A 19227-nucleotide genomic window follows, 5' to 3' on the forward strand; every position below is an offset into this window, starting at 1 on the left:
CATGCTGTTCCTTATGTTCCACAAATAAGTGAAACCATATGATAATTCACTTTCTCTGCTTGACTTATTTCACTTAGCATAATCTCCTCCAGTCCCATCCATGTTGATGTAAAATTTGGGTATTCATCATTTCTGATGGCTGAGTCATATTCCATTGTATATATGGACCACATCTTCCTTATCCATTCACCTGTTGAAGGGCATCTCGGCTCTTTCCACAGTTTGGCTATTGCAGATATTGCTGCTATGAACATTGGGGTGCATATGTCCCTTCTTTTCACTACATCTGTGTCTTTGGGGTAAATACCCAGGAGTGCAGTTGCTGGGTCATAGGATAGCTCTATTTTTAATTTTTTGAGGAACCTCCACACTGTTTTCTAAAGTGGCTGTACCAACTTGCATTCCCACCAACAGTGTAAGAAGGCTCCCCTTTCTCCACAACCTCTCCAACATTTGTTGTTTCTTTCCCTGTCCATTTTTGCCATTCTAACTGGTGTAAGGTGGTATCTCAATGTGGTTTTAATTTGAGTTTCCCCGATGGCTAATGATGATGAACATTTTTTCATGTGTCTGTTAGCCATTTGTATGTCTTATTCAGAGAAGTGTCTATTCATGTCTTCTGCCCATTTTTTGACTTGATTATTTGCTTTTTAGGTATTGAGTTTGAGAAGTTCTTTATAGATCTTGGATACCAGCCCTTTATCTGTAGTGTCATTTGCAAATATCTTCTCTCATTCTGTGGGTTGCCTCTTTGTTTTGTTGACTGTTTCCTTTGCTGTGCAGAAGCTTTTTATCTTGATGAAGTCCCAAACGTTCATTTTTGCTTTTGTTTCACTAGCTTTTGGAGATGTATTTTGAAAGACGTTGCTGTGGCCGATGTCAAAGAGGTTACTGCCTATGTTATCCTCTAGGATTTTGATGGATTCCTGTCTTACATTGAGGTCTTTCATCCATTTTGAGTTTATCTGTGTGTGTGGTATTAGAGAATGGTCGAGTTTCATTCTTCTGCATGTGCCTGTCCAATTTTCCCAGCACCATTTATTGAAAAGGATGTCTTTTTTCCATTGCATATTTTTTCCTGCTTTGTCAAAGATTATTTGACCATAGAGTTGAGGGTCCATATCTGGGCTCTCTATTCTGCTCCATTGGTCTATACGTCAGTTTTTGTGCCAGTACCATGCTGTCTTGATGATCACTGCTTTGTAATATAGCTTGAAATCGGGCAACGTGATGCCCCCAGCTTTGTTTTTCTTTTTCAACATTTCCTTGGCAATTTGGGGTCTTTTCTGATTCCATACAAATTTTAGGATTGTTTGTTCCAGCACTTTGAAAAATGTCATTGGAATTTTGATCGGGATGACATGGAAGGTATAGATTGGTCTGGGTAGCATAGACATTTTAACAATGTTTATTCTTCCGATCCATGTGATAGAACACATTAATAAGAGGAGAGAGAAGAACCATATGGTCCTCTCAGTTGATGCAGAAAAAGCATTTGACAAAAAACAGCATCCTTTCCTGATTAAAACTCTTCAGAGTATAGGGATAGAGGGAACATTCCTCAAGTTCATAAAATGCATCTATGAAAAACCCACAGAGAATATCATCCTCAATGGGGAAAAGCTGAGAGCCTTTCCCTTACAATCAGGGACACGACAAGGATGCCCACTCTCGCCACTATTGTTCAACATAGTACTAGAAGTCCTAGCAACAGCAATCAGACAACAAAAAGAAATAAAACGTATTCAAATTGGCAAAGAGGAAGTCAAACTCTCTCTTTTTGCAGATGACATGATACTTTATGTGGAAAACCCAAAAGATTCCGCCCCCAAATTACTAGAACTCATACAGCAATTCAGTAATGTGGCAGGATACAAAATCAATGCACAGAAATCAGTTGCTTTCTTATACACTAACAATGCAACTGTCGAAAGAGAAATTAGAGAAACGATTCCATTTACAATAGCACCAAAAACCATAAGATACCTTGGAATAAACCTAACCAAAGAGGTAAAGGATCTATACTCTAGGAACTACAGAACACTCATGAAAGAAATTGAAGAAGACACAAAAAGATGGAAAAACATTCCATGCTCATGGACCGGAAGAGGGTTTTATTTTAAAGATACAGTGATATCTTTATCACTCGGGAGAAATGCGGCCAAGTTTTGGGAAGGTATTGCAATCTCTTGGGCTTCAATCTCTGCCTTCTGTCTCTTTATTTCATTCTTCCATTTTTTTCTTGTGACTAATCTCACAGCTCAATGGCTGGCCTTTCGCAGTCCACATTCCAGGTTTCCAGGAAAAGGACATGACTGATCCTTATTGGGTCATGTAACTATCCTTGGTCATATTAGCTAAGTTTGGATAGGGGAGAGGTGGACTGGGGAGGATACTATATGGACATGCCTGCCTAAAACACATCCCAGTGGACTGGGGACTCTGGAAGGAAGGATGTTGTGATTGGGAAGCTACCTTAACAGTGACTACAACTTGAATTAGCTGCTCTCCATCAGCATCCTTCTCATGCAGTTTTCTTTGTCTCTGTAGCTTCTTGTTTTCCATCGCTGGTTTGGGGTATCAGAGTGATTAGTCTGTAGTATGTGTTACCCAACATGGGGCAGGGACCCACAAAGAATTAATGCAGTTTTATAAAGGAACTTCATACAAAGATGTAGGCTGAGTGTAGGGAAACCACAAGGGAGAGTGGAGCACTTTGGGGTTGGTAACAGAGGGCTTTATTATCATATAGGAGGAAGCCAGTCCCATCTCTGGAGACAGTGAGGGCCATGGGGGAAGGGGGAACTGATCTGTGACAGAGGAATGCATCAGCTCACAGGAACCCAGAGACCAGAGAAATGGAATAAATACTTCAAATTTACTCCCTTCTCTATTTCTGATCTGCTAGGCACCTCCCATTAGCTGAATCAGCTCCAAGTCGGCAGGCAGGCAAGGGAGCTTGGTGATGATTTCCACACCAATTAGCCTCCTGAGGGACAGAACAGGGTTAAAGAGAAAGCTTCAAGAGTCATCCACAGGGACAAATAAACACTAGTGCACACCCTGAAAGCCACTCCATATGGTGGAATATGGCCGAACTGGCCAACGGGGCAAGACTCTTGTTTTTACTCCCCCTGACCTAGGATTTCCATCTGTAAGCTTTAGCCCATGCTGAGAAAACAGTTTCAGGTTTTTGTTATGTTTATTCAAAAAATAAAATAATAAAAAAGCACCATATTCTTGAGCTTATCTGGAAGAAAGCAAATGTCAATAGATTTAATCTGCTGAGTATTATTTTCAGTGAATTCCAACTTTGCCACTTTATTTATTTGCAGTGAGGAAAGCGAACAAGTGAGGAAGGAAGCTGGTGTGTCTCTGCTGATAGGGGTAAGACAGAGGCAAGGTGGCTCAAGGACAGCCGTATAAGGACAGCTTATACCTGACAGAGCTTTCTGGTGATGGATTCATCACAATCACTAAGTTGAGCTAGAGGTGCTCTTGGTGGTTTTTGGGGGGATTTCTTTTCTTTTTCAGGGAGCCTCCGGCTGCTGTGTATTTTGGATGACATGTTTGTTCAGATGCATGCCTGCTCTCAGTCAAAGAGAATTTAGTAAGCTCACTCCCTAGTTCTTCGGCTCTAATGGGTAACCCCGGAGCCATTCTTTAGAGTTTTCAATTATGTTCTTCAGCTGTGTCTTGGGATTCTTGGAAAGTGATTGGTCACAGGTTGGTCATCATTAGACATGGGGTGTCTGATCTACGGTTGACGGGCTGGTGCTGATGCTTGATGAGAATTTGTGTTGCAGCATGAGCTTGGGAAAAAGAAGTTTTAAAAGAGAAAGAAGAGAAGGCAAACAATTTTGTCTTCTGTTAAACATATTTCCTTTGCTTTTGGACTAAAACAAATTTTCTGCTCTCTCACTTTGGTGATCTTTTCCAAGCAAGAAGTTAAAGAGAAACAGCCTATATTTGACAATTTTGCCAGATGCTGATCCTGCCCCAACTACAAACTCAGTTTATCATGTATTCCATGCATTAATGAATTCTTTGTTTCACAAAAGTATTATCTGCTGAGCCCTATGTACCCACTCATTACAACCTGGAACAGTCAGGCTAGTTTCTTTTTCTTTCACTTTATGCACTTTTAGGTAAATGTCATCCATACTCATGGATTCAATAATCATCTCTAATCCAGAGTTCTATTTTAGATTTGTTACTCCACTGTCTGCTTGTCCTCACCTGTTTGTTTGTTTGTTTCCCAAAAGCACCTCAAATTCAACACATCCAGTACTAAACTTACGGTCTCAACAAACTTGGCTGGAGTTTGAGAAGCATCCAATGTTTCTTTCCTCAATAAATGACACCACTATTCTCATAGCTGTATGTCAGAAACCAGGAATAAACTTTAGCATCGCCTTTGGGGTCGCCGCCCCACCCCTGCGCACTCAATCCATTACCAATTCCTGTCAATTTTTTTTTGACAAAATATTTCTGGAATATTTTCACTTATGTTCATCTCCATCAACAAGACCCTGGCCAAAATGCAATCAGCATTCAGCCTTGCTTATTTGCAGTAGGTGTTAATTGGTATTTTCATGCTGTTTGCTTTCCAATCCACTGTTCATTCCAAAACCCGAGGGCTCTTTTAAACACCAAAATGAATGTCAGGCAATTATGCACCCCTGCCCTTACTTTCATGTTAAAGGAAATTCATGGTTTTCCCACTGCTTCAGTGGGTTTTCATTGTGTATAATATTGAAGAAAATCCCCTTATTACGGCAACACATCCTGCCTGGTCTGGCTCCTGCCTACCTCTCAGCTGTGACTCTCTCAGGCCCACCCTCACTTGCTCCAGACAGCCACGTGGACCATGCTCTCTTTGGCCATGGGGTCTTTGTACCTGCTATCCCCCCTGTCTAGAATTTTTTCTCTTCCTCTTTATCTCAGGGAAGTCTTCTTAAATCCACATGACTTAATCACATACTTCTATGGCAGGAGTTCCTAATTAAAAAAAAATAAATGAATTTTTGTCTAAAAATTCTTTTTATTAGATCAAAATTCTTTTTATTTTATTCTGTGTTGGTTTAAAATGCTGGAACTCTTGATGGTCTCATTTACCACACTTGGGTTCTTACTCTCATTTCATAGTTATTCTGCAGGGGGGCAGAGATGTCCACTGCATGTTCAGCAACCTGCACTTTATAGGAATGCTTTGTGCTGTAGTTGATTCATCTACAAAACCAGAATAACAATACGTACTTCCTAGGGTTTCTTTATCATTAAATGAGATACATCATCTTCTTAGGACAGTGTCTAAGTCATACAGAGACATGCATTACATTGTAGCCAGCCTCATAGTTGGGTCTGTTTTATAATCCCCACTCTTCGGGGCTCTGCAGTTTATCAACAGTGGCTACCCTACTTATCTCAAGAAGATTGGAAGATTGAGTGAATTTCTAAATTCGATGCCAGGTGAGGCATCCTTAAATTGGCCTTTCACAGTTGAATTGAAAGTTTGGGTCTAAGCATTACACCTAATTGTACACCATTCAGAGCTCTTGCTGTTGGTTTGCTTTCTAAGTACTTTTAGTAGCTCATGGCTTTCCCCTAGGGGCTGGGCAGGGAGAGGACTCAATTGAAGCATGAAACTTTGAAACCACATTTTGTTCCCTGATGGGAAACTCTGCAATGCTGTTTGAATGTACTCTTAGCTGACAAAAGCAACATGCCATCTCAGGGTATCACGACCAACCTCCAAGACAATAAATCATCAATGACATTGTCGACCTTGGTAATTATGCCTTTTGTTTGGAGCTTCTCGGCGTTTCCAGCCCTAACTGAGCCACTTTAGGAGTGAATTAAAATGAATCAGTTACAACTTGGTAACTGTTAACTCTGAAGGGAAAATGGCTTTGGAAACGTGGCTGGCCTCACAGCCCAGGAGGGCTGATGGCAGGAAAAACGAAACAACAACAACAAAGGCAAGGTTTTGTGGTTGTGTAAAAGACATTGCTGATTCGCTGCTTGGATCCCCTTTGCCAGACTGACGCTCCCATCTCCGAGTTGCTAGGACACTTGGGTGCTCACAGCTCACAGCTACACCCTTCTCAGAACTTCCCTGGGCCTGACAGGAACCACCTCACCTGGGAATACCTGACAGGTCGTCTTCTTCCCTCAGGGATGGCCCACTGCTAATGACCGAGGGTTACAGTGGTAAAAGGTCTCTTTTCTCAAGCTGGGATTGCTTTATGGCGCTACTGCTTCCAGGGTTTCCTGTGGGGTCAAACTGGGGCAAGACAGCATCTAAAACTACATCTACTATTACTTACCTTTTCCTTCTGCCCTATCCTGCTTCCTTCACATCCTTGCAATTTTCTCCTGAGAACACCCCCTCAATGAATCAGGATCTGTCTCAGATTCTATATTCAGAAAATCTGATCTAAGTCCCATTTGTGATCATTTCAATCCGCCACTCAGGCACACCTAAGCATAGAGACTAGAAGGTCTGAATTCTACATGGGGCGTTTTGGATGGAGCCACAATGGATGCAAGCAAAAGACCAGAAGGTAGAGTTTTGTTCCTCATGAAGCAACAATCTACTGATATTGTGTCTGCATGATTTGGCTCTCAGGACATGAACCAGAAAATCTCTTCGAACTCTAAGATCAAAAAAAATCCATATTGACTGGCAGGAAAATCCAATGATGGGTATTTTTTTAAATTTTTTATTGTTATGTTAATCACCATACATTACATCATTAGTTCTTGATGCAGTGTTCCATGATTCATTGTTTGTGCATAACACCCAGTGCTCCACGCAGAACGTGCCCTCTTTAATACCCATCACCAGGCTAACCCATCCCCCCGCCCCCCTCCCCTCTAGAACCCTCAGTTTGTTTTTCAGAGTCCATCGTCTCTCATGGTTTGTCTCCCCCTCCGACTCACTCCCCTTCATTCTTCCCCTCCTGCTATCTTCTTCTTTTTCTTTTTTCTTAACATATGTTGCATTATTTGTTTCAGAAGTACAGATCTGTGATTCAACAGTCTTGCACAATTCACAGCGCTCACCATAGCACATACCTTCCCCAATGTCTATCACCCAGCCACCCCCTCCCTCCCACCCCCCACCACTCCAGCAACCCTCAGTTTGTTTCCTGAGATTAAGAATTCCTCATATCAGTGAGGTCATATGATATATGTCTTTCTCTGATTGAATGATGGGTATTTTTGTTGTTCAGATCCTCTGTGCTTAGACTGACTGGAGAAAGTGGAAGTCCCCTTGAGTAATAAAACAAGTAAGGAGACTATAAAAGTGGCCATTAGGGACTGTCTCAGCAAGAGGGATTTTCCCAGATTGACTCAGCAGAAAATGATCATTCATAAAATCCGGCAGATATGAGGAAGCCCTTGTTAAGAGTACCAATAGCTTTCAGAATACATGAAATACAGCAGGTTAAAAAAAAAATCAATGAAGAGTTATTTTCCAGGCCTTTGTGTTTGTAGATGTTTAAAGAATCTGTCGTTATGATGATGCCTTTGAGCAACTTTTAATAAAAACAAACATCTTTCCCCAGCTGTGTTTTGAAGCAATTTTTTCATGTATTTGAGCATGTTATGATCCATTTAGCATAGCTTTTAATTTTTTTTGAAACAATGGTTGTCAATTGCTGAATGTTTTTCTGTTATTTGCTATTCCACTTCTTCTTGGTATCTTGAATCTAGAGAAATTTAAAACTAGCTTTGCCAAAAGCAGTATCTCTTGCCCCAAGGAAGAAGTAAAAATCAAGCCTTATCCCTGGAAGGCTGTCAGTAACTATCCTGAATTAGGAGGGAGACCTCTCAAAAGTTGCCAACCACACGGGAAACATTTTCTGTGTAGAGGAAAATCTGGAAGAGTTTTTTCATTTGTGTGACTTCAGAACCTAGAAATTTTGGAAGAAGAGATGAAAATAATATGAATTCAAAGAGGGAGGAATGCCGGTTATAAAAATCAGTATGGTGCTTAGGATAATTAATGGTAATTAAACACTTTATTTAATTATTTGTTGAATGTTTAATCAGCCTGGAATCCTCCATGCCCAGGACTTTTCATGGCTGATTCACGGTTGCCAGGCAGATGTCAGATCAAATGTCATTACTTCTGGGAGGCTTCCCTGACTTCTGGTCTCCATGGACATCCAGTCATGCTCTATGACACTATGCTAGTCATCTTCTGGGCACATCTATTCTAGATCTCATCCATCTGTCTACATCCTTAATGATCAGCTTGGTTACTTTCCCTTCCTTTTTTCATAGTTGGCTCTATCTCCAGGATATAGAATAGAGTTTGGCTCATGGTAGATGTTCACCAAATACTTGGTTGATTAAATGAAGACTTATCTCCATCAGACTCCAAATACCAACAAAACAAAGGATGAGGTCTCTTTTATTCAATGCCTTGATGGTGTAAATATTTGTTGAATAAATAAATTATCCTGGGCTTTGAGGATAAAAGGGAAACACATAAGAAAATGTCCTTGGCCCCATGGAAGCAGTTAAATCGATGAACAATAGTTGAAGTGGCTCATTAACTCCTGACTTAATGGAAGCAGGCAAGAAAAGGAAAAATGTTTAGAATGAACGGGCCTCCACTCTGCAATGAGGCTTCCATATGTTTAGCTATAATGTCTATCTGTTAAACAGCTTAAAGTCTGAGTATGCACAATTGTAAACACTGTTGGGGAGTATCCGATGTCAATTTCTATTTTCTTCTCATAAGAATCTGGGATGAGAAAATGTCCCCTGTTCTCATGTGGTCAGATTTGGTCTGGTCTTTTCTGAAAGCCTACTTTGTGGACCTTGCCTGGCATGTCTTCCATGCCATCTGCACTGGAACTGGTTGATTTCTTTTTTTCAGGAATATATTATTATAGGCTGCTTTTTCTTAGAAACTATGGCTTCAGTTGCTCAGAGTTCACTTGAGTTTCAATTTTTATCAGTTGAAATCTGTGAAAGGTTTGCTTCTTCCGACACACACTGTAAAATGCCAGAGTGATTGTTAACCCAGTCAGGTGACCTTGATCCATTTGCTTGGCTCTATAGCCATTGTTCTTGCCAGAGCAATTAATTCTCTTCAATAGTTGCTTTCTTTTCACTCAGAGAATGGAGGGCCATTCAATTCATTTTTTTTTTTTTTTACTAGTATATTCAATTTCCTATAGGCATCCTTGTTAAAAATGATTTTCCCATTGTTCGGCTCCATGTGACTTCCTATAGACCCCCGGTAAGTGTCCCCTGCAGGAGAGGTCTACCCTACTCACAGTGTCCTGCTTCACAGCATTGCCAGCTTCTCTGGCCCACGAAATGCACTGCTTGAATGCTTCCCTTAGTCTCATCCTGTCCGTGTTGTCCTCACCTTGTCTACTCCAGATCAGCTCGTTCTTGTCAAGAAGCTCAAGTATCTGCTGACCCTCTTACCATGTTCCTTGCTATTTGTGATTTCATGGCTGCTGAATCATTTACATTTATATAACATTTTTGAAATGACACAATTTTTGTACTGGAGGGCATGAGTGGTTTCTAGGAGTTGGGGTCTAGGGCAGGAAAAAGATGGTTTGGGTTACAAAAGGAAAACATGAGGGATCTTCATGGGGTTGGATCTACTCAGTATCTTGACTGTGGTGAATACACAAAACTACATAGGTGATAAAATTGTACAGAACTAAATATAAGCAGATACACACACCCATATATACACAAACGCTGACCAGTAAGTAAAACTGAGGATATCTCAATAAGGCTGATGGATGGTATTAATGTCAGTATCCTGGTTGTGATATTAGAGTACAGGTGTACAAAATCTTACTATTGGGGAAACTAAATGAAGTGTACTAGAGTCTCATTATTTCTTACAGTTGCATGCACATCTGAGATTATCTCAATAAAACTTTCAATTAAAATGAATTGGAAGTGAAATATACAGATTATGGGGGAGGGAAGACAGGAAGGCAAGAAGTGGGGCGGGAACAGGGAGGAGGAAAGAGGAAGAAGAGGGAGAGGAGCCAGTGGAGGAAGAAAATACAGACGAGCAGGTGAAAGAAGATGAGAAGAAGGAGGGGAGGGAGGACCAGAGGAGCAAGAGTAGGTGAGAGGGAAGAGGGAGGAAAATGGGAAGGAGGAGAATAGGGAGGGGGGATGGGGGAGGAGAGGAGGGAGACAAGGGTGCAGAGGCAGTGGGGAGAAAGGAAGGAGGGAGGAGGTGGCAGTGAGGAGGAAGCTGGGAAGAACAGGAGGAGAAGCTAGAGTTGAGCTTCTTCGCTGCTTTGCTGACTGTAGATCTCAGAGGGGGAATCCTGCCACTCAGCAGAGATACGGAACCGCTTAATTCCTCCATCATCCAGTAAATCACCAGTTGGGGGACACGGAGTATCCCTCAAGATTGGAATGCAGCTATGCTCACCACTATACCACCAACGCATCCCTCAAGATTGGAAAAGGAATTTCCTCTTTTCTCCCATAGCTGAAAATATCCCAAGGACACATTACTATAATGGAAGATTGGGCATTTCTTCCTCAAGTAGAGCCATTCAAGCAATTATTCAAATTTATAGGTCTAGTCCCTGACAAATATTGCTCTGGTGCCTTTAAAATGAAATTCAACAGAACAATCCAAAACACAGTCAATACACTCATGTTGCTTCTTAGTAATTGGATGCCCCCTTGTCTATAATCCTCTGAGCCAAAGAACAAGCTAACCACAATCCAACTAACTGTTGAACCGACTAATCTATAATTTTGTTGGCTGATGACAGAGTAGTGTATTTTAATTTAGACTCTACTGCTAATTAATTCAGTGACTGTAGGCAAAGCATTTGAGTAGTTAGAATCTGTATCCAACTTTTGGCATCATGAAGGCAGCATGGTATGGTTTATGACAGCACGTTTTTAGAGCCAGACAGATCTGGGTTTAAATCCCAGCAATGTCACTGGCTGTATGATTTGGGAAAAGTCACTTAACCTCCCCGAGCTCTCAGTTATTTCAGCCATAAGGGAAATAGGTGCTGACCACCAGGCTGTTATGAAAATGAAGATATTGTTGTATATGGAGGCTCTGACACATGGCAGCTCCTAACAAAAGTGTTTTGTCCTGTTTCTATCCTAATAGGAGTTGCACTAATAAAAGTCAAATATTTTGAACAATTAATAAAGACAATAAATTAGGTATCATATTTGCTAAATAAGTTCAAATTCAATGTACTTCTGCAATGTAGGTATTCCCAATTTCATTTTACACTTGATGAAGCTGAGTCTTAGGGAAGTTAAATAAATTACCTGTGATGCCACAAAATGTATACATCAGAGCTCAACTAACACACCAGTCTATCTAAAGTTCTGGAGACTCTCTGGTCAGGCTCTGTCTATAGCTTCACTCAAATATTTGATATTGGGTTCTTTGGCTTGCATGAAGGGAAGAGAATGGAAGGAAATGAGCAGGAAGGGGAGGGGAGGGACACAACGTGAAAGAGAAGCAAGTGTTTCCCCTGTTGCAACAGGTGTAGTAATTCTGCCAACTAATGTAATGTAATTCTGCCAACTACGGTTTTAGAAATAACATACCAACGCTGGAGTTTGAAAAGGAGTTTGACACACATGGTTTATGTTCAGAGGCCAGGTTCCTTCAGTCCTGCTTTTACAGTGAGAACCCTGGTTCATGGAAGAGTGGCAATCAGGTGAAAGCAAGACACATAATCATCTTCCACCATCCAACCGTCCAGAAAGTATAAATGACTGGTTCTCCTCTTCCTACAGCACATTCCAGTTTCCACTTTCATATATGATGCTATGTGTGAGACTGCACCGGTCAGGATGGATGCTGGAAAACCTTCATCCTTCGTGGTGTCTCAGCTCTTCAGGGTCCATCTTGCCGGGTATGCCGTGGCCCTTCTCTGATTACCCAGATGCTCACTGCTTTGTCTTTTCCCTGGATTCATCCCTTACCACTTTGGCCTGTATTACCTCTTCTAAGCTCAGATTTAATTTAGTAATTTTTTTTTTTTGGTTGTTTCAAGAAGTTAAGATTCACCCTTCTCATCAACACTTAGATTTAGGGACCGAACGTTCCTTGTTTTCTATTCTCAACAATGGTTACATAGTAATGGGATGTAGTAGGTATGCAGTTATATTTTCAGTGAATTACATTATAAAATCACAAAGCCATTTCTCACACCAAATATACATGTGTGTATATATATATATAATATATATATTATACATATAATATATATATTATATATGTGAGAAATGCCTTTGTGATTTTAAATACATATATATTTATTTATTTACATGTATAATGTATATATGCATGCATATATATGTAAATAAAATAACATTCAGAGCAATGGCTGGAAGACACTGACATATTTTAAAATCCTGACTACCTTGTTAATGATTAATAGGATTATATTTGCTATTGTTTTCGTGTAAATATTGGAGACTACTCCTTTCACTGTTGATAATTGGTATCTAGCACACTTAAGGAAGTTAGTAAAAATGTAGTAATGGTTGATATCATCATTTATCTCATGGAATGTAGGGGACCACTTACTTAATCTATTGCAGTTATCCATATATTTTTTCAATAAAATTTTATTAGGCATCTATGTGCCAAGTAATATAGAGGTGAGGGCAATATAGTGCCTGTCCTCAATTATTCATAGCATATGGAGTGGAGATAGATACATAACTGCAAATAAACAAGGATGTTTCACTTTCTGAATCACTCTGGGTAACAGGAAGTTCACTGTTTCAGAACCCCGACACATCTATAATTATGTATGCTTTTCAGATATATTAACTTAAGAGAATGTGTCTTTTCTCATGCTGTTTGACTCCAAATCAGTTCCATTTCTACAGTAATGCCAGGGAAAAAGAAAGCATTAGGGTCAATGTTTTATTAAAGGCACCAACATGGCTGTTTTTCATTACATAAAGCACTCGGGGGTACCTGAAGTATGAATGCCGACAAAGAGAAGCCAATTCAATTCTCTGTTCCATTGATCTGCAAGGAAAATAATTCCAGAGATATGCTGGTTGGGGAGGGAAATTGAACTTCCTGGGTTAGCTTTATAATAGTATTTCTAAATAGAGCCATCTACATAAGCACTGTTCCCCAAGATGGATTGGCTCACATTTCCATGGTGAAGTACAGTTTCTGTGAGAGTGAGAATATAGTCCTGGAAATCAACTCAGAGAACAAACAACCTTTAGAGGTTGCAACCTGATTGTCAGACTTTGTTGTCTCCTTGAACATTCTGAGACACACAAAAATCACATTTCATTCAGCACAGACTGCTGTTATTCTCTTATTTCTGTTGAAACTTCATTTTGTACCTTGAAATTTCACGTAAATTGGCAAATAATTAGAAAATGTTTCTTTGACTTTTTTAAATACATACATCAGCCAAGATATTGTTAACATTTGGATATTATGACTATATATAAATGTATATCATGAATGTAAAATTCAAAATATTTTTACAATTTTGAATAAAATTATCTTAAGATAAATTAATAAATTATTATTATAGCTTAATAAAACTCAGCATCTAGCAAGTGCTATGATAGCCTATTAGAAGACTTACTTTTTTAAAAAAATTATGTTGTGCATGATATCTTAGGATATAGTTATTGGTGATTTTATTTATCTTGACTTCCCTGCTCCACACCCTAACACTGAGCTATATACGGAAAAGTTTGGGGAGGGAAGTGAAGAAAGCTGACAAACGTCTCCTTCCACCTGTGACCATGGTACTGCTGGTGAGGCCACAACTTGGGACAACCATTTTGGAAAACAATATGACATTGTCTGACAGAGCTGAAGATGCACATAACTTATAGTCGGACCTATACTGTGAAGAAACTTGTACACCAAAGGACCGGTCCGCAAGTGTTTATACTGTGGTGTTTATAACAGAAAACAAACAAATAGAAATAATGAAATGGTTTTCAACTTGAGACTAGATATATTACAAAAAAGAAAATTTTTTTTTAAGATTTTATTTATTTGAGATAGAGAGAATGAGCGGTGGGTAGGGGGAGAGGGGGAGAGAGAGAGAGAGAGAGAGAGGAGAGAGAGAGAGAGAGAGAAGCAGGCTCCCTGCTGAGCCGAAAGCAGATGCTTAACTGACTGAGGCACCCAGGTGACCCCCAAAAAGAAAATTCTTAACAATGTATTTAGTGGCCAGGAACATGGGTCAGCAAACCTTCTTAAAGAGCTAGAAAGTAAATATTTTAAGCTTTGCAGACCAAGAGGCAAAGTTGAGGATAATTATGTAGGTACTTTATATAGCTGTCATATTTATATAACTGTTGAAAATACAACAATTTAGGGGCACCTGGGTGGCTCAGTCCGTTAAGCATCCAGCTCTTGATTTCAGCTCAGGTCATGATCTCAGGTCATGAGTTCAAGCCCACGTTGGGCTCCATGCTGGGTATGGCGCCTACTTAAAAAATAACAAAATAAAATAAAACAGTTTTAAAATGTAAGGAGAAAAAAAACATTTTTAACTAGCTGGCTATAAAAATAAAATAAAATAAAATAAACTTTTGTACATATTAAATAACTAATAACAATTTTAAATGTGGGTTCACTAGTATTTTATGAATGCCATGTTAATTTTAAGTGACAAAAAAAAAAATGCAACCGGGTTAGAAATCAGACACCACATCCAACAACTTACATAAAAGAAGACTTACAATAAATTAGGGCAGGAGGGAAAAAAATCTGCTTCACCTCACATTTGAAACTTTGTCCTTAAATTTCCAAATGAGGAAAATGACTCACATCCCTGGGACCACCAGCACTTGGCTGAATCACCAGTGGGGCCGAGGTGCATAAACCCTTTAGTCTGCTCTTGTTTTCCTTTGTTTCCAATGAGGACTCTGCAATTGTCTGAATATCAAGTTCTGGGAATACTTCCACAGGTAAAAAATAAATAATAATAATAATAACAACAACAACAACATAAACAGGAACGTGTGCATTGCCTTGGTCTGCAGAGCAGTATCTGTGATGGTTTCAATCGGGACTCACATTACCTTAAAGAGGCCATTGTCCCTTTATCATCCGTTTATCTCTGCTCTCTGACACTCGTTCATAAATAGTGACGCGCACAATCAGGAGAGCTCTGTAGTTCGGGGGGACGGGGATGGGGGACAGCCTGGACAAGGCACTTTATCAACATCACTACCCGTGTCAAGAGATGATCATTACTGGCCGGCAGATTTATTGCCTGGGTCAAAGCAAATTACTTTCTTTTCTGCTAGTCCTGGCTGCTCAGGTTTTCAATCTTTCTCCTGTGTCTTGTCTTCTCTCTTGCGTGGGGCCAGGCTATGAGCCTCCCCAGCACTTCCCACTAATTTATTTATTTGTGGATGAGGAGGACAATTAACATGATGATTGAGATACCAGAAACTGTGAGCCAATGCAATCACTGAATCGAAGGAGTAAAATTCCTAAAACAGGCCAAAAACACCCTTCTCAATGCCATCACCTCAACATAATTTGCAGCAACCCCTTTCCGATGTTCACCGACAATGATCATGTCTGCTTCCCTCCCCACCACTGAATTCCTAATCATTCATAGGAATTACCCAGGAATATTTTCCCATCATGTTGTCTTTTAAAAATGTATTTGTTCTAAAGTCATTGACTTCGGCACTATGCTGGTCTTCAATAGCAAGCCTCCACCACACAAAGGCACTTCTGTTTATTTTTCTACCAGAGGAGTCTTTCCATAAATGTCCCTGTCATAAAGATGTGGGCATCCGAAGTCTGGTGTGCTCTGGGACTCTGAACCAATGACTGAGTAGACCAAGGCGTCCCATAAATAAGTGACATGGTGGCAGGGCTGGTAGGACACCAGCTAACAGATCACAGACCCCCTCCAAGGGCTCAACTACTGCCCTATCTCAATGGTGGGGTCAATGTTGCCACAGTTTACACTTCAAGAAAAGGCAGAGATTTATATTTTCAAGTAAAATTTTTCATTTTAAAAACATGGGGAGGGTTCACCAAGGTATGTGAGTTAGCTAACCTTAACTAAGAGTAGCTGTTTTTCTAACTTCTGACATAGTATTAATCTTTTCTACACTTATCTTAAGCCGTTCTAGAACTCCTAAATTTGAAATGCATACTCAGAACCCTGCTCAGAGGTCGCCACCCAGTCATTACCTCTGGAATGTTCCACAGTGCAGCACCCTTCACTTTTGGCACACATCTTAGCAATTTTTCTTAGCAGTTGTGTATGTATCTGCCTGTAGCCTCCCCCCGCCCCACTAGATGGTTTAGTCATCAGGAGATGCTCATCTACTCAGCTCGGTGAACCTAGCTCCATGCTTGTGTAAATCAGAATCCACTCGTGTTCAATACGTGGCTAGGGATCTCCTTCTCTAAAGGGCTAAACACTGTTACTGGTGCTGCTGGTGCCGCCAAGAGCAGATCAGAGTGTGTGAACTCACAAAGCTTACCCTCAAGTGATGCACAGAAAAAAATCAAGAAAGCAGCAAATTATAAAAGAAGACAGGGTTCCTCAGCTAAGTCATCATAACCACAAACTGTCTTTGAAAACTTTGAAACTTTTTTCGTTCTTTTATGTACTTGGGCAATGTTCAGAAAGAGGATCTGTCTGTAATCATCATCTCCAAGGGATCCATGACCTCAAATAAATAGGAACAATAGCAACATTGTTCTAAAGAGAAAGTAAGAGGCTTGTTCCCTTACTTTACTTCAATCTTCTTTAACATCAAGTGGTCCTTATAAAGCAGCTCCTTCTTAGTAGTAAGAACTTGAACTTATATAACTTACTGGCGGTATTCAAAGCACATTTCCTTGCATGATTTATTCTTGTTCCCATAAAAATACTATGAAAAAGTTATTATCATCACATGGCTTTACAGATGAGAAATTGAGGTCCAGAGAAGTTAAGTGGCTTACTCAGAATCCCATGCTTGACTGGAGCTAAACCAGTTCCTAACTCGAGCCCCAGCATCTCACTACATCATATTACCTCAGATTGCTTCCTGTGACTAAACCAAAACACTTCTCACCCTGGGAGCTGTCGCGGATGAAAGATGTGATTTCAACACAGTGAATTTTCCTACCCATCATGAACCAACCCTAACTTGTTCCTTCTCCATTTTAAATTCTTATTTTAAGTTTTATTTATTTAGGTAATCTCTACACCTCACGTGGGGCTTGAACTCATGATTCCAAGATCCAGAGTCGCATGCTCTTCTGACTAAGCCAGCCAGGAGCCTCAATTTCTTATTTACCATACTCCACCACCACCCCCCATTGGCTCAGTGATCTAAGTATTATTCACTTTCTTTACCTCAAAAGTAATGTTTAAGAATCTTGGAAGGAAGCACTTCAAATAACCTAGAAAGTTAAAAAAAAAATTTTATGGTGTTCCAGAACCCAATCCAGATCTATTAAATGACCACACCTAGCAGACAGTTCCTGGGAATGTGTGTTTTAGGTAGGTTTTCATAAACGATGTGAATGCGGCCACTTCAAGGACTAGCACTTTGGGAAACAACACTCGAACCATATTTTCGGAGGCTCCATCATTCTTCGCAGATTCTGGGCACCTCACACCGAGGACCCTACTCTGATGAAGTTGTGAGTAAACGTCTGTAAATTTGTGCTTGAAATAATTATCTTTAAAAAATAAACATGATATATATATAACATACGTATGTTATACATATATATAATATATATCAGTGAGAGATTTTTTTTTTAGTGAGACAAAGAAGGCTGTAGAAACTTCAGATATTTAAAACAAAATATTTCCACCAAGAGTGATTTTTTTTTTTGAGAGAGAGAGAGAGAGAGCATACACACATGTGCAAGTATGAATGGGGGGCAGAGAGAGAGGGAGAATCTTAAGCAGGCTCTACACTGAGCATGGAGGTGGCTCAATCCCATGAACTTGAGATCATGACCTGAGCCGAAATCAAGAGTCAGACGCTTAGCTGACTGACCCATACAGGCGCCCCTCAGGAGTGAATTTTGAAAGGCGAACAACAGAAAAGAATAATTACCTACATCACATCTTTCTGCCTAGGAGGTAAAGGAGTGGGGGTGAACTTCATCAGACCACAGGACAGACAGCCCTTAGCCTCTACCAGAGAGGACCGGTAGGTATGAAAGGCCAGGCGGAGGGAAGGTTGTTCTCCGGTTGCTCGGAGGCACAGTGATGGTACTTTGGAATGGAAAACAGACCCAAAGATACAGCTATCACTATGATCATCAACTCATAGGCTAACTACAACAGGATCACTAGGGGGAGGAGAAAAGCCCACAAAGATTTTCACTCTAGTGCAACAAAAGGGCTTGAATACAGTTGAGCTAAGTATAACCTTCAGGTTCTAAGTCATGTGCAACGTGTTCTCAGGGTCTGGTATCCCCTCTTGGCTGCAGAAGATGAAAACTAATCTCAAACTTGTTTTAGCAAAAACTGAAACTTAGTACGTCCCATAACTGGGGCATCCACCTCAAGGACGACCACCTCCAATACCTGAAAATTATATCTATTTTTTCCTCTCATTCTCTTTTGGCTCTGCTTCTTTGCCTCTTTGGATATATTGGTTCTGCTCTCTTGTTATAGGAAGCTTTCTCCTTTAGTCCAGAAAGATGGCCACAATAATCCCAAGCACACAGGCTTATACCACGTGATGCAAGTGCACAGAGATTTAACTCTCAAATTCTGGTTTGTGAAGCTCTGGATAAAGACAGATTGGCCGGGCTGAGTTACTTGCCCCAAAAGATACATTCCTATGACTGCCTAGCCTGCAGGTCACTAAGCAACTCCCGTGCACTTTGCCAAGACCATATAGAATGAGTGAGGAGTTTGCATAGGGAAGGACACAGAGCAGACAAAAACAAGGGATGTGGACAACAGTTCTCCATCACACTGGTTAAGAATACCAAGCTTGTGGTAAAGACGGATAGCAATTGAAAGTTAATGCAGACATGATTTAAATTGCACTTTTGTTTATATATTTTAAATCCTCGGTACATGCCATATCGAACAGCTGATGTGTATAAATTGAAGACTTATGAAGAATAGTGACATTGTTTTGAAGAAGAGTTCAAGTCAACCAACAGCAGGAATGAGCTGGTCTCCCTGTTTTCATAGAGATAGGGGCTGTTAGAACAATGGAACCTACCTGAAGGAGACAGTC

Source organism: Callorhinus ursinus, unplaced genomic scaffold (genome assembly GCF_003265705.2).
Source record: "Callorhinus ursinus isolate GAN/ISIS: 27379988/994484 unplaced genomic scaffold, GSC_fseal_2.0 scaffold53, whole genome shotgun sequence".
NCBI classification, from domain to species: domain Eukaryota; kingdom Metazoa; phylum Chordata; class Mammalia; order Carnivora; family Otariidae; genus Callorhinus; species Callorhinus ursinus.